Here is a 24,859-nt window from a genome sequence, read left to right as displayed (position 1 = left end):
ACTTGCACTATTTAGTGCCATCAAGGAAGCAAGAGGGCAGAATTGTTAGCATACCAGGCAGAATGCTTAGTGACATTTTGTCTGTCTTCAGGTTCTGAGTTCAAATTTCGCAGAGGTCAACTTTACCTTTCATCCTTTCAGGGTTGATAAAATAAGTATCAGTCGAGTACTGGGGTCAATGTAATCGATTTAATTCCTCCCCCGAAATTGCTGGCCTTGTGCCAAAATTTGTAAACAATGTTTAGCGTCATCTCCTTACATCCGTGAGCTCAGATTCTGCCAAGAAAAATTTTTCATTTCATCTCTCTGGGGTTGATAAAATAAAGTATTAATCATAAATAAAGTACAAAATTCCTAGCCTTCTGCCTATGCTAGAAACAATTACTATTTCTAGTCTATTTATAGTTCCATTCTCTCTACACACACACATATATATAAGTGTTTTACTGAAACTGAGAGTTTATTTGTGACTTGTGTTTCACGTCATTGCAATCCCATTCAGCCAACATAAACCAACACACACATATATATAAGAGAGAGGAACTGTCTAAAATACACACACACACACACAGTATCAGTATGGGTAAATACTTATATATATTTGGACGTGAGAATCTGCATGCATGGGTATATACACCCTACAAAGTGTCAACTCATTAAAATTTGCAGACCTAAGAAACACCAATGTAAAACAACCTAAACACCACTGATATAACCACACCCTACCACCACTGCAGCTGCTACCAAAGGACTAGTAGTAGTAGTAGTAGTGGTAGTAGTGGTGGTAGTAGTAGTAGTAGTAGTAGTGGTGGTGGTGGTGGTGGTAGTAGTAGTAAGCACTTCTGCAATGCATTATCATAGTGGAGCTATATTCTCATGTTGTTTCTAAAAACAGATCATTGAATCTAGCAGCCTCAGTAATGACCGAGGATGGAGGGCTGTTGTGAGGCAGGGAACTTGACTGGGATGGTGGATAAAAGTTTTGCTACTGTTGTGGTTGTTCAAACAATTCCTACAGCGCTACATCCCTCCCATCATCATACCAAATGAGAATATATGTATAACCCAGATGTAGCCAATGAAATCCTTAAAGAGTGACAACAGCACTTGCACACTTGTTACAGATATATGATGTCTACTGCTTCATGTCATTAGCAGGGGCTAGCCAGGACTGTGCAGACATTATTAAAACACATTTGGTCCTTAGATGTAAGGCTTAAAACATATGGTCTCCATTTAAAAACAGTAAGGAATTCAGTATTCAAACTGAGCAAGCTGAGTGGTGTCTCTAACTAAAAAAGGACAAAAAAATAAAAATATAATAAAATAAAACAGTTGGATCATAGATACAGATATGGCTGTGTGGTTCAGCGGCTCACTTAGAATTCATATTGCTTTGGGTTCCATTCCATTGAGTAGCACCTTGTGCAGACGTCTTGTACAACAGCCTTAAGTCAATTAATTACTTGTGACTGGATTTGGTAGATAGAAATTGAATGGAATCTTACTGTGTGTGTGTGTCTTTCACCACTTGGAAAAAATAACTAAGGCATAAACACTTAAAGGCACTGTAGCAAGGCCACAGTCCAAAGACTAGAACAAATATATGAATAAAATAACAATACAGTTGTAAATAAATTATGTGTTTGAAGCAATGGTCCCAAACGGAAGAGTCAAATTATTGGTCACCTGAATGAAGACTGACCTTGGGTTAAAAACCAGCAACATCCACTAAATAGAAATTCCCTTGTTCACTAGTATTGTCATAGTGAGAGGGATGTGTACTTGCAGTAAATGTAAGATGAACTAATTGCCCCACCAAATTTAATTTTGTCCACAAACTTCCCAAGTGGCATAATGGCCTCTGCTCCACAGAGCAGGTTGACTAATATAATCTCCTCTCAATCATTCACATCCCACTTATCTCTCCTCTTCTCATCACTCTTGTTGTGTCCAATCAGCCTTAATTCATAACTCTTCCCAGTCATTCCTTCCCAGATATCATCCTACTGGAATTCTCACACGATCATATCTTTACCTGCAATGCTGACTTACAAAGCTTCAAGAGGAATATCAATGGCATCGATCTTGCCGGTCTGGAAAAGCTTGGAAAGGCTATGGATTCTGCCTCTTCCACCATCAAGTACAAACAATAAAAAAAGAATCAAATCCTACATCACTGTTTATACGGAAGGGGATGAAGATGTCCGTCTGAGAACATGTACAAAGACCTATTAAATTGACATTATTTCCTCTCTCAGAAATCCATGTTAACTTTGACCGATTACCAAAGACATTCTGACCATGATCATTCCATTTGTGTCTCCAACACTATATTGTATTTTTTTTTTGTGATCAGTGGGAAATCTGCTACTATTTCTAGTAAGTTGAGAAACCAAATGAAAACTCATTCATTGGTTTATATTGACAGTGTTGTTGATGATAGCTGTAATAGCACTAGAAGTGGTTGCTATAATTCAGAGCCATAGGCCAACATGCATGGTTAAAGTAATCCTTTAACATGATAAAGAGCAAACTAAAAGAGATCTGGCTGGTATTTCTAGTATGATCAACAGCTGTATAGCAGGTTTAAGAGTAGTAAAAGAGTTTGTAGTTGCGATAGTGTTACAGGAAGTTGTGGTGGTTGTTGTTTAGCCTGATATCACCCCCAACTCAACAGATTTATGATCAAGAAGTATTCCAGCTATGATCAACCTGCATGATCTGTGAGGTACCTTGGGCAAGTGATTTTCACTCTAGCTTGTGAGTAAATTTGGAAGGCAGAAACTCAAAGAAGCCATTGTGGGCATGTGTGTGTGTGTGTATAATAGATAGAAATAATGAGCTATGTAAATTTATTTATCTTTTTATTTATTATAGGCTTACAGTTGTTTCAGTGCCACAACATGACACACTGAACGAGTGTAATCTACTACAGCACCAGGCCAAGTGTAATCTACTACAGCACCAGGCCAAGCAAAACATAGTGAGTGGATTTGGTGTACAGAAAATAAAAGAAATCTATAATGCCTATGTGTATGTGTGTAACTTTGGGTTTGTGAGGTATTTGAGTCCCTACATCTGCTTGACAATCAGTGTTGGTTTATTTACATCTCCCTAACTTAGCAATTTGGTAAAAGAGACCAAAAAAATAAGGATTAGACTTGTAAAAAAAATAAGTACTGGGGGTTGATATTTTTGACTAAATCCTTCTAGGTGGTGGCCCCAGTATGATTAAAACAAGTAAAAGATTAAAGATGTGTGCATGTATATAAGTGTGTCTGTGTGTCTCCTTGTCTTGACACTGTGCAATAGTTGTAAATGAGTGTCACTGTTATAAAAGCGATGTTGTGTGTGGCCAATATTCTGTGAAAACACGTCCGATCATGAGGAAATATTACTCTGCTTGGAAATAGTTGAGAGTTGGTGATAGGAAGGGTATCCAGCCATAGAAATTCTGCCTCAACAAATTCCATCAGACATGTGCAAGCATGGAAAACTGGGCATTAAGAAATGATGATGATGATCATCATCATGACCTAGAACTACGTTAACTAACGTACATTTTCCTTCGAGGGGAATTTCAGTGCTGTAAGTGGCCACATATTTAACACTTCATGATTCAACGCTGTCTTAGTCTCAATAACTTCTTTTTTTAAGACTGTAAAGTATGATTTAAATAAAATTTGGCTGCTATTTCTAGCAGACTGAGCTGGCACAAAAAGGGCTGCTTTTTTTTGTCTTGTGGTAATCGCAGCACTAGAAGAAGGGGATTCTGACAACTGCAGTGTGGAGGTAACAGGTTGTAGAGGTGATGGTTGTGGTAATTACGGTTGCAAACATAGTGGTAATAGCTTAGCAGTTACTGCAATGAATTAATGGTGGTGGTGGTGGTGGTGGTGGTGGGAGATGTGTTTTGATAGTGACTCACTGTTTACTTTGATGAGAAAGTCATTCTGAAGACAGCTTGCTTTAATTTGTGGTCTGTCCCCTTCCTGCAGGAACCTTATTTTAGAACGTACATGTGTGTGAGTGTGTGTGCGTGTGTGTTTGTGTGTGCGTGCAAGTGTGTGTGCGTGTGCATGCAGTCACACACATAAATATATGTACTGGCAGCAGAATGTATTGATGTGCATGCATGAAAAAAAATAAAAGGGGGGTTTCTGTGGATTTAGTTGAAATGCGTGTAGATATCTGTGTCTGAGATTGATAGAGACAGACAGTGATTCAAGCAGGGGTGGAGCATGTGTGTCTCTGTCAATGTCTGTGTGAATAAGTGTGTTTATGAATATGTTTGCGTGAATTTGCATTTTTATGCATTCTTTTTTATTATCATATAAAACAGTCAGGAGTTAAAAGAGAGTACGTACTTGTTTTATACGTGGATGCATTTGTATAATTGTGTATATGTGTATGTCAACAAGCATTTTCTTGTGTCAATATGAATCTGTGTTATCAGTATGTGTATGTTTGCCTGTGTATTTGTAAATATGAATTTATTTTACAAAGAACCATTTTTTATTTTAATTTTTTTTAGAGGAGAGGGAGAACACTTATATGCTTTACACGTGTGTGTATTTAAGAAAGTGTATATGCAAATATATTTGCATGAACGCATGAACATAAGCCAATGGATGGGCAATGAGTCTTATCACCCCATGGCTGAGAACTGCCCCAAACCAATCACAGTGGCAAGTGCTTATCAAGCAAGTCACCCGAGGTTGTTGTTAGTTGACTTGAGGAGGTCACAACAATTAGACATTCATGGAAGTAGGCTTGTAGTGGATAATATAAATAAGTCCCTGATATATGTGTAATTGCATAAGTGCTTTTTTTAAAATTGATTTTTGATCTTTCTCGGGGTTTTTACTACATTGGTGTGGAAAGTGGGTGAGCTGGCAGAATTATTAGTGTGTCAGATGAAATGCTCAGCAGAATTTCATTGGACTCTACATTGCTAGCTCAAATCATGCCTAGGTCAATTCTATCTTTCAGCCATTTGAGGTTGATAAAATAAAGTAGAAGTGTAATACAGCTCTCCATGTAAAGGACTCACCCTACCTTCCCTAAAAATTACTGGCATTGTGCTAAAATTTGAAACCATTAACTTGGTCTGAAGGAAGGGATTGTATCTCAGGCTTTCATAGACCCACTGACAAAGATAAGATTGATATCTTTAATGATCCATTAATCCACAGTAGGTGGACAGCTGCAGGTAAAACATGTGAAAGGGGAGAATTTCTGAGGACCAACTTTCTAGAAGAAAGCAACTGGATGTATTTATTAGCAGCAGACTAAGCTGAGTGACAAGAAGAAGGGAGAGAAAGGAGATATGAATACCTGGGCGGAGCTGACACATGACCCACCAGCTCCTGCATGTATCTGAAGTGTGTGCATATTTAAAAACATGTTGATATTTGTCTCCATATAAAAACAAGAGATTAAAAGATACATGTTGACACATATTGTTTGCTACTGTTTTGTTATTTTAGCCTTGTATTTTTAAACATTTTATTTTCATTAAAATTTTAAAACAACTTGAATTTAAATATATACATATTTTCTGAAATGTTATATATATACTCTTTACTCTTTAATCTTTTACTTGTTTCAGTCATTTGACTGTGGCCATGCTGGAGCACCGCCTTTAGTAGAGCAAATCGACCACAGGACTTATTCTCTGTAAGCGTAGTACTTATTCTATCGGTCTCTTATGCCGAACTGCTAAGTTATGGAGATGTAAACACACCAGCATCAGTTGTCAAGCGACAGCGGGGGGACAAACACAGACACACAAACACACACATATATATATATATACATATATACGACAGGCTTCTTTCAGTTTCCATCTACCAAATCCACTCACAAGACTTTGGTCGGCCAGAGGCTATAGTAGAAGACACTTGCCCAAGGTGCCACGCAGTGGGACTGAACCCGGAACCATGTGGTTGGTAAGCAAGCTACTTACCACACAGCCACTCCTACGCCTATATGTGTGTGCGCACGCACACACACACACACACTCCTTCTTAATGTAATGTGTTCAGTATGCAAGCATTTTACTTATTTTATTGCTAAGTCAGAGAAAGAAATCAATGAATATGGCCCTTGGTGGCATTGTTGTTGTATTCTGACCCTGTCAGCTCCAATTAAATGGACCTATAATCAAAGGTCTACCAGCAATGGCCATTACACCTTTTTAAAAGTACATCAAAAACTATATTACTTAAAATGTTTTGTTCTTTCCCAGGACAACAGACTATGGTATGATGGAGATCTGGCTGTTATTTCTAGAAGGTGAAAAGAACAGGTAGAGGCCCTTCCCACAATCTCATGCAGCTTCATAGCCAGGTGAAGTGAAGGAGAACAGAAGATGATTGAATGTTAAAGTTTTGCAGGGGGGAAATAGGTTGGGTAGGAGCTGTTGTTGTTTAGCCACAGGTCAATTCTGATAAAGCAAATCTATGATGATGGTAGACTATGAAGTGGACAACTGAAGGATACTGTTTTGGTGGTAGTGGTGGTGGTGGTAGTAGTAGTAACAGCAGCAGCAGCAACAACAGTAGTAGTAGTAGTAGTAGTAGTAGTAGTAGTAGTAGTAGTAGTAGTAGTAGTAGTAGTAGTAGTAGTAGTAGTAAAAGTAAGATATTGAAGATACAGGTAGTAATTGTTGTCAACAAGCTCTAAGTTATGTTTGACAGAATAAATCAGAAGCATTTCTAACCATGACCAACACATCAATTTTTCAAACCTTAGGCTACTTATCCAGAGCTATTCATATAAAATATTCTCCCATTTTAAAGACAGTAACAAAATAATTTCATTGCAAACTGGAAAGTAATAAAATAAAATAAAAATTACTAGGACAGGACAAAACAACAATGAAAACAATGCTTAAAATTACAAAGCTCTTTTTAAAAAAAATTATAGAAAAGCTATTCAACTATTTGCTACTTTGTTTCTAGTAATCAAATCTGTGTGTAACAAAATTGTCAAAATGCTCAGATATTAATATGGATTTTCTAAAGCCTTAAATTACATTTTTAAAACCCCACAGAGCACCCACCTTAACACCCTTTGCAGTGCAACAGTGCATAACAGCACATTAGAGAGAGACTTCATTGTTATTTCAATTGCTTTGCTCGTGAGAGAGAAGGTCTAACATTGGTTCATGGCTTCTGATTGCTATAACATGTGAGAGTTTCCTATCAGTCAGATTGCATCTTTGTCAAAGCTGCTAAAAATATATGAGTGTAACTATAACACTGACTATATACACACACACACACACACACAATACTGTTCTATATTTCTTTTGTTCTTCGGAGACATGCTTTATGCCAAACATCATCATCATCGTTTAACGTCTGCTTTCCATGCTAGCATGGGTTGGATGGTTCAACTGGGGTCTGGGAAACCAGAAGGCTGCACCAGGCTCCAGTCTGATCTAGCAGTGTTTCTACAACTGGATGCCCTTCCTAATGCCAACCACTCTGTGAGTGTAGTGGGTGCTTTTTACGTGCCACCAGCACAGGTGCCAGACGAGGCTAGCAACAGCCACAATCGGATGGTGCTTTTTACTTGCCACCGGCACAGAGGCCAGACGAGGCTGGCAACGGCCACAATCAGATGGTGCTATTTACGTGCCACCGGCACGGAGGCCAGTCAGGGCAGCGCTGAAAAGTTCAGGAAGCTATTACTTCTCTTGACAACAAAGAGATTCTCTCTCAGAGTAAAGGATATATGGTATGTTTCTTGTGTACGAAGTATAGAGCCACAAGGTCATGAAATATGGGCATTGAATACGGAAAATATATAAAGGAATCTGAAATAAGAGAAATGAGACAAGCATTCTCTGTTGGCTTGCTGGGCTGAGAAAAACTGCAAAAGAGGGAAGTCAAATGTAATGCCTAAGATAGAAGACAGAACTGGTACAGAAGTGTGAGATGGATGAAGGATTAAGATTTTAAGGTACAAAAGGAACAAACAATCTAAATAGAAAAAAACCCTGCAGAAAGGGGAACAAGGGTGCTAGACCTAACAAGTAGTGAGATGTTGTAGCTGAGCAGAAGAGCCTTGCAACCTACGCAAACAGGGTTATTCTTTTATATGTTTCAGTCTTGAAGCTAAATAAATAGATAAATCTAAAATAAGAATATGGGAAATCTATATGGAGCGGAATTTCATACAACAAAGACATTTTCAAAACAGTCTTTTTTTTTTTATTCAAGTTTTACAAGTTTTTTTTTTTTCTCATGATATTAAACCAGCATCTAAATCATTATTTGCTTATTAAAATGATATACTTTAATTACTGTAAATAAGATCACAGGCAAGATGATATGTAAATAACATTTCCTTTTTAAATTTAAATATAGTTGACATAATATTTTCAAAGAAAAGAGAGTAAAAAAATCTGACATACTAATTAATAGCTTAGAAGTACTGAAGACATGTGGTTTGCCAGATGATGTACAATGTGTGTGTGTGTGGTGTGTGTGTGTGTTTGACTAGTATAGAAATAAAACTCGCTTCTCTATGTTAAGTAAAAAATGTGTGTTTGTGCATGTACACACATATACAAATATGCACATCCATACGTATGTTATTATATGGTAGAATGTGTTTGTATGTAAGGGTGTGAACACATTCACAGACATACAAATGTACTTGTGTGTGTGTGTGTTTGTGTGTGTGTGTGTGTGTGTGTGTGTGTGTGTGTGTAAATGAGATGTTAATTGAGCAAACAACACAGAATCTAAAGTAAATATATATTTAGTTTATACAGACACACACATTACATAGATGAAAATGTGTGCATGTAGGTAAATGTATGTACACTCACAGAGTATATGTATGAATCTGTGTGTGTGTGTGTGTGTGTGTGTGTTCAATTAAATACACACCACCTGAAATGTCAGATCAGGCTGAAGGAGAAAATGTTTTCTTTGGACATATGACTTGTTACTTCTTTCTGCCCCACAATTTCCATGCACAAACACACCCAATCTCTCTCTCTCTCACACACACACACACACACGAACCAACATAGATATAAGCCTAGAATTAACAGCTCTGACAGCTTCATGAAGCCATCTCAATTTTGGAGGGTGTCCAGGCTGTCAATAAATCACCTCCGCACCCTAATGGCCACTCTCACACCCATCTCTTTCACCCATACTATTATGATTACAACAGTGATGATGATTATAATGATGGCAGCATTTTAAAACTGAACAGCAAAGGAATATATATATATATATTATATATATATATATATATATATATATATATGAAAAAAAATTAAAGCTACAATTATAGAAGTGTTTGGAAATAGAATTTAATCTAAAAGCTTTAGCGTAATAACAAACCATCACCATCATCATCATATTAATAACTGTGGCTTCTAATTGATGTAGAAGGCCATCAATTTTGCAGCAAAGGGTGGGGTAAATTGATAGCATCAACCCCCAGTAACTGACTGCTACTTTATTTTGTCGAATCCGAAAGGATGAAAGGTGAAGTTAGCCTCAGTGGGATTTGAAATCAGAACTTAAAGAACTAAAACAAACGCTGCAAGGCAATTTTTTTTCAATGCTCTGATGATTTTGTCTGCTCTGCTCGTGTGCATGACCAGTAGTTTCATGGAGAGTGGGTAAGGCAACAGTGGGTAAGATTGATACTTTGCTTTATTGTTTCCCAAAGAGATGAAAGGCAAAGCTGATTTTGGTGGGACTTGATCATAATAAAGAGGGAGAGGATACCGCAAAGCATATTTTAACTATTCTACAAGATAACCAGTAATAAGAAGCATAATCATAAAAATGAATTATTACAAACAAGAGAGCCTTCATCATAATCACCATAAAAAAAGATGGCATTTATCATCATTACCATCACATCATTATGATTTAATGCGGGTACTTCAACTTCACATGGTTGCAACACTATTGGCTTCAAATTTTGGCACTATGCCAGCAATTTTGTGTGTGGGAGTAAGTTGATTATATTAACCATAGTGCTCAACTGGTACTTAGTTTATCGATCAGGAAAGGATGAAAAGTAAAGTCGAGCTTGGCGGAATTTGAACACAGAATGTAAAGACAAACGAAATTGCTGAAACAATTCTGAGAGTTCAAGCAACGTCATTAACCACTTAATTTGCTAGAAGTGATAGCTGAATCTTCCTTAAAATAGATCCTCAACTATCTTACAAATTAAAGGAGAATATAAAATGGTTAATATAATATTTGAAATTAATGGTAATAGGAAAGAAAGGAAAAATGAAAAAAATAAGATAGATGGATGGCCATGGTTAGAAAGTCTTTGATAATGAGTCTGTCTGATAATGGTTCTGACCTTGGGGCTAAACAACAATTAAAATTCTCGCTATCACTATCGTCAACATTTTGATCAATTTATCACAATCACCATCAGTTACAGCATCTCTACAGTTGCTATATCATTATCAACATAATCATTACCAGCAATGTCATAAAAATCTTGATCAATTTTACTACAATTACTATGATTACAACAATTGCCACCACCACTACCATGACTAACACATGTACTACTACCATCACCACCACTATCAGTACAGCAATACTCATCATCAGTATAACTACTACTACCAAAACCACCATGATTACTACCACTACCTCCATCATTAACTACCATCACCATCACAACCACTACTACTACTAATATCATCATCTCTACCAACATCATTACCGATTTAAAAGCAGCAGCAACAGTTTCTTTAGGTGTGGTGATAGGGTATGGGTGAGTGTGAGTGCAAGTGGTGGGTGAGATTACAAAAGTAATATCACTGACACCATATGCAACAACAACAACAAAAAAAAACACTCTAAAACTAGCCACAATAAATATCTCTAGAAGCATTACCAAAAATTTCAACACCACCTCTTACTACTACCATTACCCGACAGCCATTAATGCCCACCACCTCAAACCAACCACCCACCCAACCAATACTGGTGAAAACTTCTCTACTTAATATATATTTGCACAGACTTGGAGGAGAAAGGATTGGATTTCTGCCAAAGAATAATAAAATAATATAAATAAATAAATAAATAATAATGATAATAATAATAATAATAATAATAATAATAATAATAATAATAATAATAATAATGAAGTAGAATTTTTATATGGTGACCAAGCAAATATTCTGAATACAGACTAAAGTGATGTTTGACATCCAAAAGTAGACAAAAACTAATATGATGTGATAGGGGAAGGGGGCGAAACAAGAGGGGGTGGGTATATGAGATGGGGAGAGAGAGAAACTGAAAGAGAGAGAGAGTGGCAGTAGGAATGGAAGGGAGAGCAAGTAGGGCAGGAGATAGAGAGAGAAAAGCCTAAAGTGTGATAGGAAAGGACAAAAACAATAACAAAAACAAATTACGCCAAGACAAAAGGCTATTTAAAAAGTACACACGGTAAACACACGTAGAGATCCAGATGCACACACTTAAGTATTGTTATGATATGTAAATATAATTGTTGTGGATTGCTGTTGTTGTTTTTAGCCCCAAGTCAACCGATCCCAACAGACATATAAGAAAACATTTGAGCCATGATCATCTAGGTTGTCACCTACCATACCAACACTAAATAGATTTGACTATTATATTGAGCAAATCCAGTAACCATGAAGAGAGTCACAAATCCTTTTATCAGATCCTCAAGCAACTCTGCCAGTTTAGCACTTATATCAGAATTACATGTAAAGTGAATTGAACCAATAGATCACCTGGTAATACCAGCAGTGTGGTACCTTGTTATTTTTATCATCATCATTTGTTAATGTCCATCTTCCATGCAGAAAGGGCTAGACCAGTTCGGCAAGATCCAACGAGTTACAGGTGTGTATTGTACTATAGTTGGATGTCCTTCCAAATGACAACCTGTTTAGAGAGTATACAAATAGTTAGTCAGCAGAAACAGTATTCACCCAACTTCGTTTTTACTTGCAGTACCCATGTCCTTTGTAAGCACTCCAAGACCAGTGAATTTAATCCTTTTGATGCTACCATATTTCTGTTGGGATCTTTTTGGTTTGAACGGCAGTTTTTTCTAGCGGTGTCATATGAAATTGTCACCCATAATTATGACCCTAGTATCGATCTATTGCATTTCAATCTGATTTAGGGTAGGGTTAGGGGTGGGGAGAAGGTATCATTTTTTTCTTCACAAATGTAAATAAACCCAATCTGTTTCTTAAACGAGGGACATATTCATGCAGCACAGAATGTTTTTTTACCTCAATAGATGCCAGTGATTGGTTGAAATTGCACAAATTGAAGAAAAAAACAAATATCTTACAAACTATAGAATTTTCTCAATAAAGCCAAGAGAAAAAGATGATTTATAAACACATTCTACCAGTATACGAAGTTTAAAATTTTTCAGTTACCTAGAAATGATGTTAAAAACTGTCATTCAAACCGTTGATATACACTTCGTTTCAATTAGTTTTTAAAATAACAAAGAATTTAGTAAAAAATAACTTTCTCATTATTAAGCTGGTGTCTGTAAAGAGCAAGTTTGTGTCATAGAACCAAGGGTCGGCTCAGGCGGGTTAGTATCAAAAAATTTAATGCTGTTAATATTCTATTTGAACTGTTGTTGGTCAACACCTGTACGAAAGGCAGGAGTGAATGGAAAGTTCCAAAGATTCATGTTCAGGGAAGAGAAGAAAGAACTAGGCATAATTATTAGTGCAGTACAAGTGTAATGGGTTGGTAACTGGGGAAGGGGGGGGCTAAGGGGAGCCAGATTAGCGGAGTTTCCAAGATCAGCCAACTCCTAAGAACAGAAATTAAAACTACCCATTGCTAGATAGCATTTGATTTTGTACAGTTTGTATACTTCAAAAGCCAAATCTCACTGGAGTCAGTTGATAAATTAAATGCTAATTGTAATCTTCATTCAACTGTATTAATTAATATTGAGATTAGTGTTGGGATCTACAGTACTTTTCATCATCGTTAAATTGATTTAGATCTAAAGAAAAAAAAAACAATTCTTGTATTATTATTATGCAAATCTAAGCATCTGTTCTGGTATCAAGAAAGTAAGTGTCAGCCTAGAACTTGGGGGGGGGGGTTCAGTGGTATCAACTAATCTCCCTTCCTCTCAAATTTGCTGGCCTTGTGTCCAAATCAGAAACCGACGTGATACTGAAGTAAGAAATAATTATTAACAGCTTACAATAGTTCAGATGAGATAAATTTAGTGCTTAATAGTGTATTGGCAATTTCACATGCTTCAAGTGCACATTAATTAAAGGATTAATTAAGCATCAAGCAGGTTGAAATTGAACTGGTTCCAATTAGTGGTGAAAGTCAATTCACCTCTCATGTGCATCTGATGTGCAAAATAAATAAATGAATAAAAAGTGGCAGACCCCTTTCTCTGCCAATTTATGACCAAATTCTTTAGAAACAAGGGACGCCAATGAAGGAGAACAGAAGAGAGTGGTTTCTGTGTGGTCAGTGAAACAAATAACATCCAAATCTCTCTTAAATCACCCTCTATTGTCTCAATAAGGAAACAGATTAATAATAATGATAATGTGATCACGATTGCCATAATGCATCTAAGACTATCATTATAGTCTTAGATGAATTATGATTAATAACAAAAGACATGACTATAAGTCCATTGATCATATGCCTGCTAGATAAAGGCTTAGCTGGAGTCAAACAACAACTGTAACACAGAAAGGAAAAGTAAATGATAGATAACAATAAACTACATCATCATCATCATCATCATCATGGCCTCAATTTACTATTTTCATAAATAATAGCTACTTATTACACACATTACTTTCAAATGTTTATTCAGTATAGCACTAGTAGCAGCAGTGTACAACTAAAGTTTTTAGGAAACAAGGAGATAGACAATCAAATGACTTTTTCGGGAACATAGTGCAATGCTAGTGATGAAATATGATTCCTTAAAACTTCAGCAAGTAGACTAGTGCCCTCTCAAAACTGTCACATTTAGATAAAACATTGATGCAGATATTGTAAGGGAAATCTTGTATAAAATTGTCTCATGTCACATAATGTTATTCAGAGTAAGTTTTCCAAATTCTTGTACCAATGTGTCTATTTCTAGATTTGAATGTCTGAGAATTGTCTGGGTAGACATCCTACCGCCCACGTCTTTATTCTCAATTGTTTTTTTGTAATTGTCTTCTGTACAAGTCCTGAACAATGTGTTGCTATGTTTGTAAGTTCATTCAGTATATATATATATACGCTATATGTATATAAATATACACTAGTGTATATGTAGTTGTGCTTGACTGCATAAATATAATATAAAGATAGATAACTGTTCTAAATATTAATTCTTTTTCAGTTCTCTCATCTTCACAGCCTCTGCATTTAAGTACTGTGTGTGTGTGTGTGTGTGTGTGTGTGTGTGTGTGTATACACACACACATACATATACCTGTATATATGTACATATATATATATATATATATATATATATATATATATACATATATATATATATATACATATATATATATATATATATATATATATATATATACACACACACACACATGCATACAAGAGTGTATGTGTATGTATATATGTGTGTGTACATATATACTCATATATATATATATATATATGAGTATATATATGTACACACACACACACACACACACAAGCATACACAAACACAATTCTTTATCTCAACTCTTCTAACTCCTAATCTTCTCAGCTCTCTGTGCACTTCCTTTTCTCTTCATCACAGTGTCTTGGTTGTGACCTCTTCTAACCATCCGCACTAACTCCTCACCTTCCGATTTCCTTACATTCTCCAACCCTATTCACACCCATCCCTCCAACACACTCCTTGATTTCTTCTCTCTCAAAGGGCCACCCTGATCACAAATACTAGAATTCACTTCTCCTCACACTGCACACAAACTTATTTGATTTTGTGAACTTTGTATTCTAAAATAAAACTCAGTGATTTTAATTGAATTTTCTAAAGTAAGTCAGACATAAAACAGAGTTTGCTTAGTCAAAGAGGAAACATTACTAGTTGAGTAAGTTTATTACATTGTTTAAACACGTGTCAATGGTTAGATGCTTTAGAATTTGTCTGATCTTGTTTGTACAAATTCTTATTAGCCATTTCGAATTTTTGAAGAATGTGTTATCGGAATAATGAATGTGTTATCTAAATAATGTGTTTGACTATTGCTCTTAGATAAAAACAAACACAAAAGAAAAAAAAAAACAAACAAACAAAATACATTTCTAGTATAATGGATTTTCTTATGCTATGCTTTATCAAAAAATTACTTTCTTATTTCTTTGCTTTCATATAGGTAATTACGCTGTATGATAAGCTCTTAGCCTGTATTAAAACATTGTCTTTTCAATATGTACATTACTAAAGACATAGGATATTTGTCAATTGTTAATTTTCCTTTCACATAAAAATAATAATAATAATAATAATAATGATAATAATGAATAAATAAGTAAATAAATAAAGAGACAGTATTAAAATTGAATACCAGTCTTTAGCATTTAATATTTTACACAAAACACATTCATTCACTCAGACCTGTGATTTAAGACATTTCAGTCATGGCCATAGTATATCTGAGAGTACATTGACCAATGTTTCCTATAGATGGAGTTTGTAGGCCCTAGTTTGTAGGCCATTGATACTGTGAAGACAATGCAACCTTTTTCTCTATGAATTGCTCAGTTAACTTGATCACTTCAGCTTTTTGCCACCGCATGCATACTAGTAGCCATATTTTTCTTTCCTGACCTTACAAAGCAGTCGAGCTCCTATTCCACACATACACAAAAATCAGTAAAACATTGATCTACCAAATTCATAGAGTGCCAGACTAAACATTACTTGGTAGTTATTTTAGTTATGCCTGTTTTTTGTTCCGAGTTCAAATACTTTTAGTGGAATTAAATAAAGCCCACTAATTTTGATCAAATATCCGGTAATCCTTCGATAGCTGTAAGAGTTAATTCGATGAAAGACAACAACAATTTGTGTGAGTTTTTGAGGCCTTCGTGAACATGGTACGTTTATTCCGACCTGGGAGGAGAGCACTCGTATGCAGCATGAACATGTAACATTTTTACAGAACAGAAGTTGAACAAAAAGGATTTTTGTCTTGCCGCCTTCCATGACTGGTATAGAGGATTTCGCTCGATTCAAATCAGCGTGGGTAGTCTAGTAGCAGAGAGTGGGATGAAGCAGTTAGAAGCAAGCTGCCTGTGAGGCAAAAAAGGCTGCTCCCTTTCTCTTCGCCTTTTTATTCCCTTTTCACGAGCACCACCTCGTTGTTAACGATGTGACCAGGGGAGATGACTCCAGATGACCCAAGGTCAAGCATGGATTTAACTACAGTTGCCTACATACTGGTTGAGGTTTGAATTTATTTGACATCCTCTTATGGCTGGTAAAATAGTATCAGTCAACCCCTGAGGTTGATTTAATCAATTGCCCATTTCCTCCTCAACAAGTTGCGGCTTATGGTAAAAACAAATAAAAAGAAAGATATCCTTAAATTTGGATGACCACATACCACAAGATGGTACTACCCTTGATTCCTAAAATGATTTCATACATGCTACCATTGGTCTTGGCCCAAAATTAAACCTTACAAGGGTGAATCTCTCATAAATCATTTTGGGCCCTTATTACAATAACCTCCCTTCTGCAACTGACAGCTCTGAGGACTTCTTCTTTACTACCATTCATCTTACACCAAAAGCATTATGAGAGAACATGTTGCCTCTGTATGGTCCCTCAAACTGCAAGAAATACAGCCGAATCTCTCTCAAATCATATCTTTAGCATCTTAAAAAGAGACTCATTAGATAATGTAGTCCTGTGTTCCAGGCAAAATAGTAAAAGATAGGACAGTCAGGGCTCAAATGTCTTTCAATATATCATCTGCTCAACTGCAGTTGGCCAAACTAGGGATGAACAACAGCAAACATGAATTACTTCACTCTTGATCCACAAGGAGACAATAGGATGTGGGTAATGCTTTACATCAATCAACCTCTTCCCTGTCCAACATTTCCAATTCCAAAATAAATACAAAATTTCAGAGAACAGAAATAATGCTAATGATAATGATTCTGACGATAAAAGACAAACCCAACCTTCTGGGACCTTCAAAAAGAGAAATAACCATTAATAGGACAATAAACAAAGGGTAATTCCCTTTCCCCATGCTGCCTCTGTCCAATATGGTATAAGGAAGAAAACAATTAATTCAAGGATCAAAGGAATTAATAAAATTTCCTCCTCCTCCTCCTCCTCCTACTACTACTAATAATAATAATAATAATAATAACAATAATAACAGCAATGATGATGATAATAGCAATGGCTTCAAATTTTGACACAGAGCCAGCAGTTTTTGAGGAGAGGGAGAAGTTGATTACATTGACCCCAATACTGAACTGGTACTTGTTTTAGTGATCGTGAAAGATGGAAAGCGAAGCCCACCACAGTGGAATTTGAACTTAGAATGTAAAGATGAATGAAATGCCACCAAACATTTTCTTTGGCATGCTAATTTTTTAGTCAGCACATCACCTTAAATAATAATAATAATGATGATGATTTCAAATATTAGCAGAAGGCCCAGCAATTCGGCGGGTGGGGGTAAACCAACTACATCAACACCGACGCTCAACCAATGCTTATTTTAACAACTATAAAAGGATGAAAAGCAAAGTCGACCTCGGCACGATTTGAACCCAGAAAAGGCGGCGAGCTGGCAGAAACGTTAGCACGTCGGGCAAAATGCTTAGCCGTATTTCGTCTGCCGTTACGTTCTGAGTTCAAATTCCGCCGAGGTCGACTTTGCCCTTCATCCTTTCGGGGTCGATTAAATAAGTACCAGTAACGCACTGGGGTCGATATAATCGACTTAATCCATTTGTCAGTGCTTGTTTGTCCCCTCTGTGTTTAGCCCCTTGTGGGTAGTAAAGAAATGGATTTGAACCCAGAATGTGAAGATGGATGAAATGCATTTTGTCTCACAAGCTAATGATTCTGCTAGCATGCCATCTTCAATAATAATAATAATAATAATAATAATAATAATAATTCTTTCCAATTTAAACACAAGGCCAGCAATTTTGAGGGAAGGAGTTAAGTTAATTGCATAAATCACATAAGGATAGAAAGCAAAGTCTACCTCAATGAGATTTGAACTCAGAATGTAAAAGAATAAAAAAAAAGAGTGTCACTGATATTTTTTCTGATATGCTAATGATTCAGTCATCCCTCACACTGCTTCCTCCAAAGGGATGAATGGCAAACCTGACCTCAGCAGGATTTGAACTCAGAATGTAAAGAGTTGGAACAGAACAAATATCACCAACAAAATTTTTATGATGCTCCATTGATTCTGACAGCTCACTGTCCTAATAACAATAATATAAAAACAATGATGATTTCTTTTATTGGTCACAACAAGGAGCCAAAACATAGGAGGCAGAAAAAAGGGTAAAATATAACAAAGTGAGGGTGGGGTGGGGTGGGGTGGAGGAATCTTTATCAAACAAAAGGGTAAAAACAAATAACAACAGTAAAGAAATAACCAGGAAATAATAACAGAATATAATAAGCAGGAAACTGCAAAGTGAAAGTGGGGAGTGCAGTGTGGGCGTGGTCGTAGTCTGTCTGTTAGTCTGTTTGAAATGGTATAACACACTGACATAACCACCACCACCAGCCAAAAAGTAAACAATGAAGGGATAACAGACATTTGAGGAAACAGAGGATAATAGAAGCAGACGAAGAGAAAGATGATGTGTAAAGTGATCACATTAGTTCTGAATGGGAGTGTGGGAAATCATTTCCAAACACACCAAACAAAAGAAAATATAAATAAATAAAAGATTCACATTTGAACGGGTGGGGTGGGGGGTGGGTGGGGCAGTGGTTCTTTGCAAATGCTATATACTGGAGATAGAGGTGGAGATCAGAGAAAGAACTTACTGTTTACTGGGTCTCTCTCTCTTTCCCTAGTCTCTCTAAGTTACCCCCCCCCCGACTCTCTCTCTCTCTTCCTCTCTGTCACATTCATTCTGTCTAATTAGTGTTTGTTTCTTCTCGCCCAGTATCTTTTATACCTTTACCTGCTTCGGGTCATTTGACTGTGGATATGCTGGGACAGCACCTTGAAGGGTTTTATTCAAACAAATTGACTTCAGTGCTAATTTTTTTAATAAGCCTGGCCCTTATTTTGTCAGTATCCTATAACCAAACTGTTAGGTTATGTGAAAGTAAACAAAAACTAAAACTGGTTGTTAAGCAGTGCTGGAGGCAACACACACAGATATATAGATATGGATAATGGACGTGTTTCAGTTTCTGTGTATCAAATCAACTCACAAGGTATTGGTTAACCTGAGCTTTTGTAGAAAAAACCTGCTTGAGGTGCCATGCTGAGGAAGTGAACTCAGAGTCATGCAGTTGGGAACTAACTTCTTACCACACAGCCACACCTGTGTATAAATATTAAGGGCAGAGCCACACATAAAGAATGCAGTAGTATGAAAAACTTCTATCAGCTAAGATTATTATGGTTAAAGAAAAAACAAATAATACTAAAAACAAATAATACTAATAATACTATAGGCGCAGGAGTGGCTGTGTGGTAAGTAGCTTGCTAACCAACCACACGGTTGCGGGTTCAGTCCCACTGTGTGGCATCTTGGGCAAGTGTCTTCTGCTATAGCCTCGGGCGGACCAATGCCTTGTGAGTGGATTTGGTAGACGGAAACTGAAAGAAGCCTGTTGTGTATATATATATATGTATGTGTGTGTGTGTTTGTGTGTCTGTGTTTGTCGCCCTAGCATTGCTTGACAACCGATGCTGATGTGTTTACGTCCCCGTCACTTAGCAGTTCGGCAAAAAGAGACCGATAGAATAAGTACTGGGCTTACAAAGAATAAGTCCTGGGGTCGATTTGCTCGACTAAAGGCGGTGCTCCAGCATGGCCGCAGTCAAATGACTGAAACAAGTAAAAGAAAAAAAGAAAAAGAAAAAGGCCTAAAAATTTCAAAAGAACAAGGAAAGTGAACAAATCTGACAATAACCACGATTCCAGACTTATGTGAAATAAACTTAAGCAGGAATTCTGTCTCAAATATATATGACAGAAATACATAACATGTGTCTGTGACTGTCCTCTGATCTCCAGATTCATAAACTTGTCCTTTTTCTTAAAGGTATGTCACATTTGGAAACTTTATTCTGAAGGTTATCTCCTCTTCTCATATGGAGCTGGTCTCTACTGCCATTCAAGAGTTGTGACACATTCACTACAGGTGAAAATAATTTTAATAAACTAAGAATTTTTGTAGCATGGTATTTGATATATCTGTATTTGTCTATGTTGTTCTGTTTCATATTTGTGTGTGTGTGTGAATGTGTGTGTGTATACACACACGCACATATATACACTGGAGCTTAAGAATAACATATATATACTATGTATTTCTTATATCGCAACATTCAAATGTTTTCACACTATTGCCTTCTTCAAAACAAATGTTTTCAAACAAATAGTTGTAGAATTAGCTATATAACACATGTTTTATATATTCTGTATTACGTTGCATTTAATCCCTCAATCTCCCAAGATGTATATAATACATACATATATATATATACATACACATATATATATATATATATATGTGTGTATATATATATATATATATATATATATATATATATATATATATATATTTGTACACACATACTCACAAATGACATAAATATATATCAGAGATATTCACATATAATGTACACAGACATATATACACACATATACACTACATATTTAAATACGCAGAACTTATGCACTACACAGCTATGCGACAGTTTTCAATGAAAATGAAATAGACAAGAATGACAACTGATCAGTGTTCAAATCCTACCTGGTGTATTGTCTTATCCATTGGTGGCAATATGAATATACTTTTGTCATTTCAATTGATAATTTTTTTCAGATTATTAATTTTTTTTTTGTTTTTTTAATGCTAACAAAATTATCTGGCTGTGTGCCAAGTGAAAAGGAAATTATTAATAGTGATATGATCTCTTGATAAAAATAGTTCTTATCATCTTCAGATCTAGAAAGAGATGGCCAAAATTGATAATTCCTTCCAGTAATTGTTTGAATTTCTGTTCAGTGATGACTATTATTGTCAGTACTAGTTTGAGGGCAACACAAACGGAATGGAAGAAAGTGATTTGCTGCAGGTGTGCAAGTGCAGTCTTTTGTCTAACTAGACTGACTGAGGTCAACTATTCAAGTCATTCACTTTATACATTTGATATATATATGAGGAAGAGAGAGACAGAGAGTGAACTAATAAGTAATTATGTACACACATATACATAACAGTTATATAAGAGAGAAAGAGCTTATAAGTGATTGTGTGTGTGTGTATGTATACACACACACACATGTAAATAGGTATGTACATAGAAATATGTACATACACAAACATACACATATTTTCATACATACATAACCACATCTATATTCCTTATACTAAAAAGCACCAATAAACAAAGGAATACTTATATTTATATGTCTTAGATTACACAATTCAATCTACTCAAATACTTTACTTCAGAACATCCATATGTAGACGACCCCTTTCAAAGTGTCTCTCTTTTTTCTTTTATTCCAAGTATAAATGTCATTCTGTCTTCATAACTGTATACCAAAAAACCATCAGAGATATTCCACCATGAACACCATACCATTTAATTTCTTCTTCTGGTGTGTAGATCATACAATGTATGCATAAACAAAAACAACATTTAAATAGGAAGTGAAATGTATGTATATATACTTATATACACACACACATGTATATACACATATACATTTTGATGTTAGGAAGAGTAGCTGGTGTTATTAACCCTTTTGTTACTGTGTTTAGTTTGAGAATCTCTGTATTTCTTTCAATTACATTAAATATAACAAAGAATTTAGTAAAATAACTTCGTTATCATTCAGCTAGTGTTAGGGACATAAATTGTGACTAAGGTTTGGTGGAAGATTTTAATTCAAAACTTATGAAAACAAGAAATTTGTACTCAAAGCCAGAGCCGGTTTCAGCCGGGTTGGTAACAAAAGGGTTAAGGGCATATTGGCTTTAGGAAAGGCATCTAACCATAGAAACCTAGCAAGCAGACACTGGAAACTAATATAACTCTTAGACTGGATATATGCTGGAAAACCATCCAAAGAACACCAGCATGGAATACACACATTGAACTGATGATGATGATGATGATGATAATGAAGAATATGATGATGATGATGATGATGATAATGAAGAATATGATGATGATGATGATAATGAAGAATATGATGATGATGATGATGACGTACACAGAGTTAATATAAAGTCTAAGTGCAACTTTAAATTTGTATAAATTAAATTTGCTTAAGGACTTTATAATGGTACTACATGTTAGAGCATGTGTCTATTCTAAAAAGAAATAGAAGAATTCAAGCTGAATTAAATCCAATTATCAACTAAATGCGATAGCTAAATAAATAAGTAAATAAAGTCACTGTTAGACTTTATTGATTGGGTTTATAGGGTTAGAGTAGGTAGCTGCAACATTTGTAAAACAAGTTTGTGTGCCAAGAGAGAAGGTTCATTCTAACATATGTTATTAGTAGAAATACAGAATTACATTGACTTGTTGTCTTATTTGCAACATAATATTTCTTTGTACCTTCTCTTCCCAAGGTAGTGTGAGTGTGTGTGTGAGTGTGTATGTGTGTGGTGGGGTACCTTGTTGAAATATTAGAATTCATCTTTACTCATAGTTCAACATAATATAAACCACTGAGTGCTGGTGTGTATAGAAATGCAGGTAAATGAAAACAGGTTCATGGGTGTGAATGAATGTATCACTTCACTAGAATTAAGAGGGGGGGCTTCTATACAGTGACTCGACCTACAACAAAGAAAAACAGTAAAATTTCCCTCTAACTGCAAGTTACAACCTTAAATAAAGAAACAAATAAATAAACAACAATAATAATAATAATAATAATAATAATAATAATAATAGTTTCAAATTTTGCCACAAGGGCAACAATTTTACATTGACCCTAGTGTTCAATTAGTATTTTATCAATGCCAAAAGGGATGAAAAGTAAAGTTGACCTCGTCGAAATATAATGATGATGATTGCTTGGTCATGTAATTCTTGACATTCAAAAACACAGAATTGTCATTGTTAGAGCTGTTTGATCACAGGTTTGCATAAGGGCTGACCTAGGGCTGAACAAACACTAAAACAATTTAGGTGTACGTGTGTATATGTGCGTGTCTTTGTGTTTGGCTTCCTCCTCTCCATGGCTTGACACCCAGTGTTGGTTTATTTACATCCCCATGTGCGTGTCTGTGTTTGTTCTTGACCCCATTGATGTTGGTTTCTCCATGTCCTCTAGTGTGCGTGTATATGCATACATATGTGCGTGTGTGTGTCTTTGTGTTTGTCTGCCTTCCCAACACTTGACTGCCAGTTTTTGTTTGCTTACATCCCTACAACTTAGAGGTTTGGCAAAAAAAAAAAAATGGGCAAGTGGCTTCTACTATAGCCTCGGGCCAACCAAAGCCTTGAGAGTGGATTTGGTAGACGGAAACTGAAAGAAGCCCGTCGTATATATGTGTATATATATATATATATATATATATTATATATATATATATATATGTATGTGTGTGTGTATGTTTGTGTGTGTGTGTGTGTGTACTTGTCCCCCCAACATCGCTTGACAACCGATGCTGGTGTGTTTACGTCTCCGTCACTTAGCGGTTCGGCAGCAAAAAGAGACCGATAGAATAAGTACTGGGCTTACAAAGAATAAGTCCCGGGGTCGATTTGCTCGACTAAAGGCGGTGCTCCAGCATGGCCACAGTCAAATGACTGAAACAAGTAAAAGAGTAAAAGAGTAAAGTAAATATCTTAGCATAGCTGCATTTCTTGAACTGAAACAAATGAAAGACTAAAAGATGTGCATGCATACGTGTGTGTGTGTGACTGCAGGCTGGCAGGAAGAGAGAGAGAAAGAGAGAGAGAGAGAGATGGGAAACCAATTTGAATAATCTAACATGACTGCCATAAACACCACCATCCTCCCTGGATGCTCCATCACCCTCCTAGACTATTTACCAGCAGCTACAATGGATATCTGCTGGTCAGTGGTCCACCACCCATCCACCCACTAACCATGGTGGATGACATTTTCCACTGAAATTTGTAGGAGGGGCTCACAACCAACCCATCACAATAACAACGACCCAATTGACCTCTTAACATCAACAATAGCAGAGACAAGCCTTTTACATGATTGCTCTTTGCCTGCAAGAAATAGCAGCCAGATGCCGCTGATATTGCAACCTACTACTTTTCAAATAAGGAAATCAGACACTCTGAGTAACGCAGCTCTAGATACTTGGAAAGTCTTTTAGAAGAAGTCTGTTAAAAAAACACCAACAATAGCAGCAGTAGTGGTGGTGGCGATGGCAATGGTAATAGTATAAGTAGTAGTCGTGGTAATAGAAATAGTAGTAGTTGCGATAGTGGTGGTTGTGATGGAAGTGGTAACAGTATAATCAGTTTCTGTAACAAGATGCAACACCAAAAAGAATAAATAAATAAATAAAAAAATAAATAGAAAAAATGAATAAACCAAAAGGAAAAAAGACAGTAACCATTTACAACACCAACAACAACAGT

General features: G+C 36.0%; 1 protein-coding gene across 12 annotated transcripts in view; it reads right to left on the bottom strand.

The window, feature by feature from the left end:
- Nucleotides 1-24,859, bottom strand: part of LOC115215131 (zinc finger CCCH domain-containing protein 10-like) — a 608,296-nt gene that overhangs the window by 181,003 nt on the left and 402,434 nt on the right. The window contains exon 4 of one of the 12 annotated variants that reach the window (XR_005000358.1): nucleotides 16,850-16,896. The exons of the other annotated variants lie outside the window; for them this stretch is intronic. The gene's annotated coding sequence lies outside the window, so the exon portion shown is untranslated. Of the gene's footprint in view, nucleotides 1-16,849; nucleotides 16,897-24,859 lie in introns of those variants that run through there. 12 annotated transcript variants of the gene reach the window in all.

This window comes from Octopus sinensis, linkage group LG8 (assembly GCF_006345805.1).
Source record: "Octopus sinensis linkage group LG8, ASM634580v1, whole genome shotgun sequence".
NCBI classification, from domain to species: Eukaryota; Metazoa; Mollusca; class Cephalopoda; order Octopoda; family Octopodidae; genus Octopus; species Octopus sinensis.
This window is presented reverse-complemented; position numbering and strand designations above follow the sequence as displayed.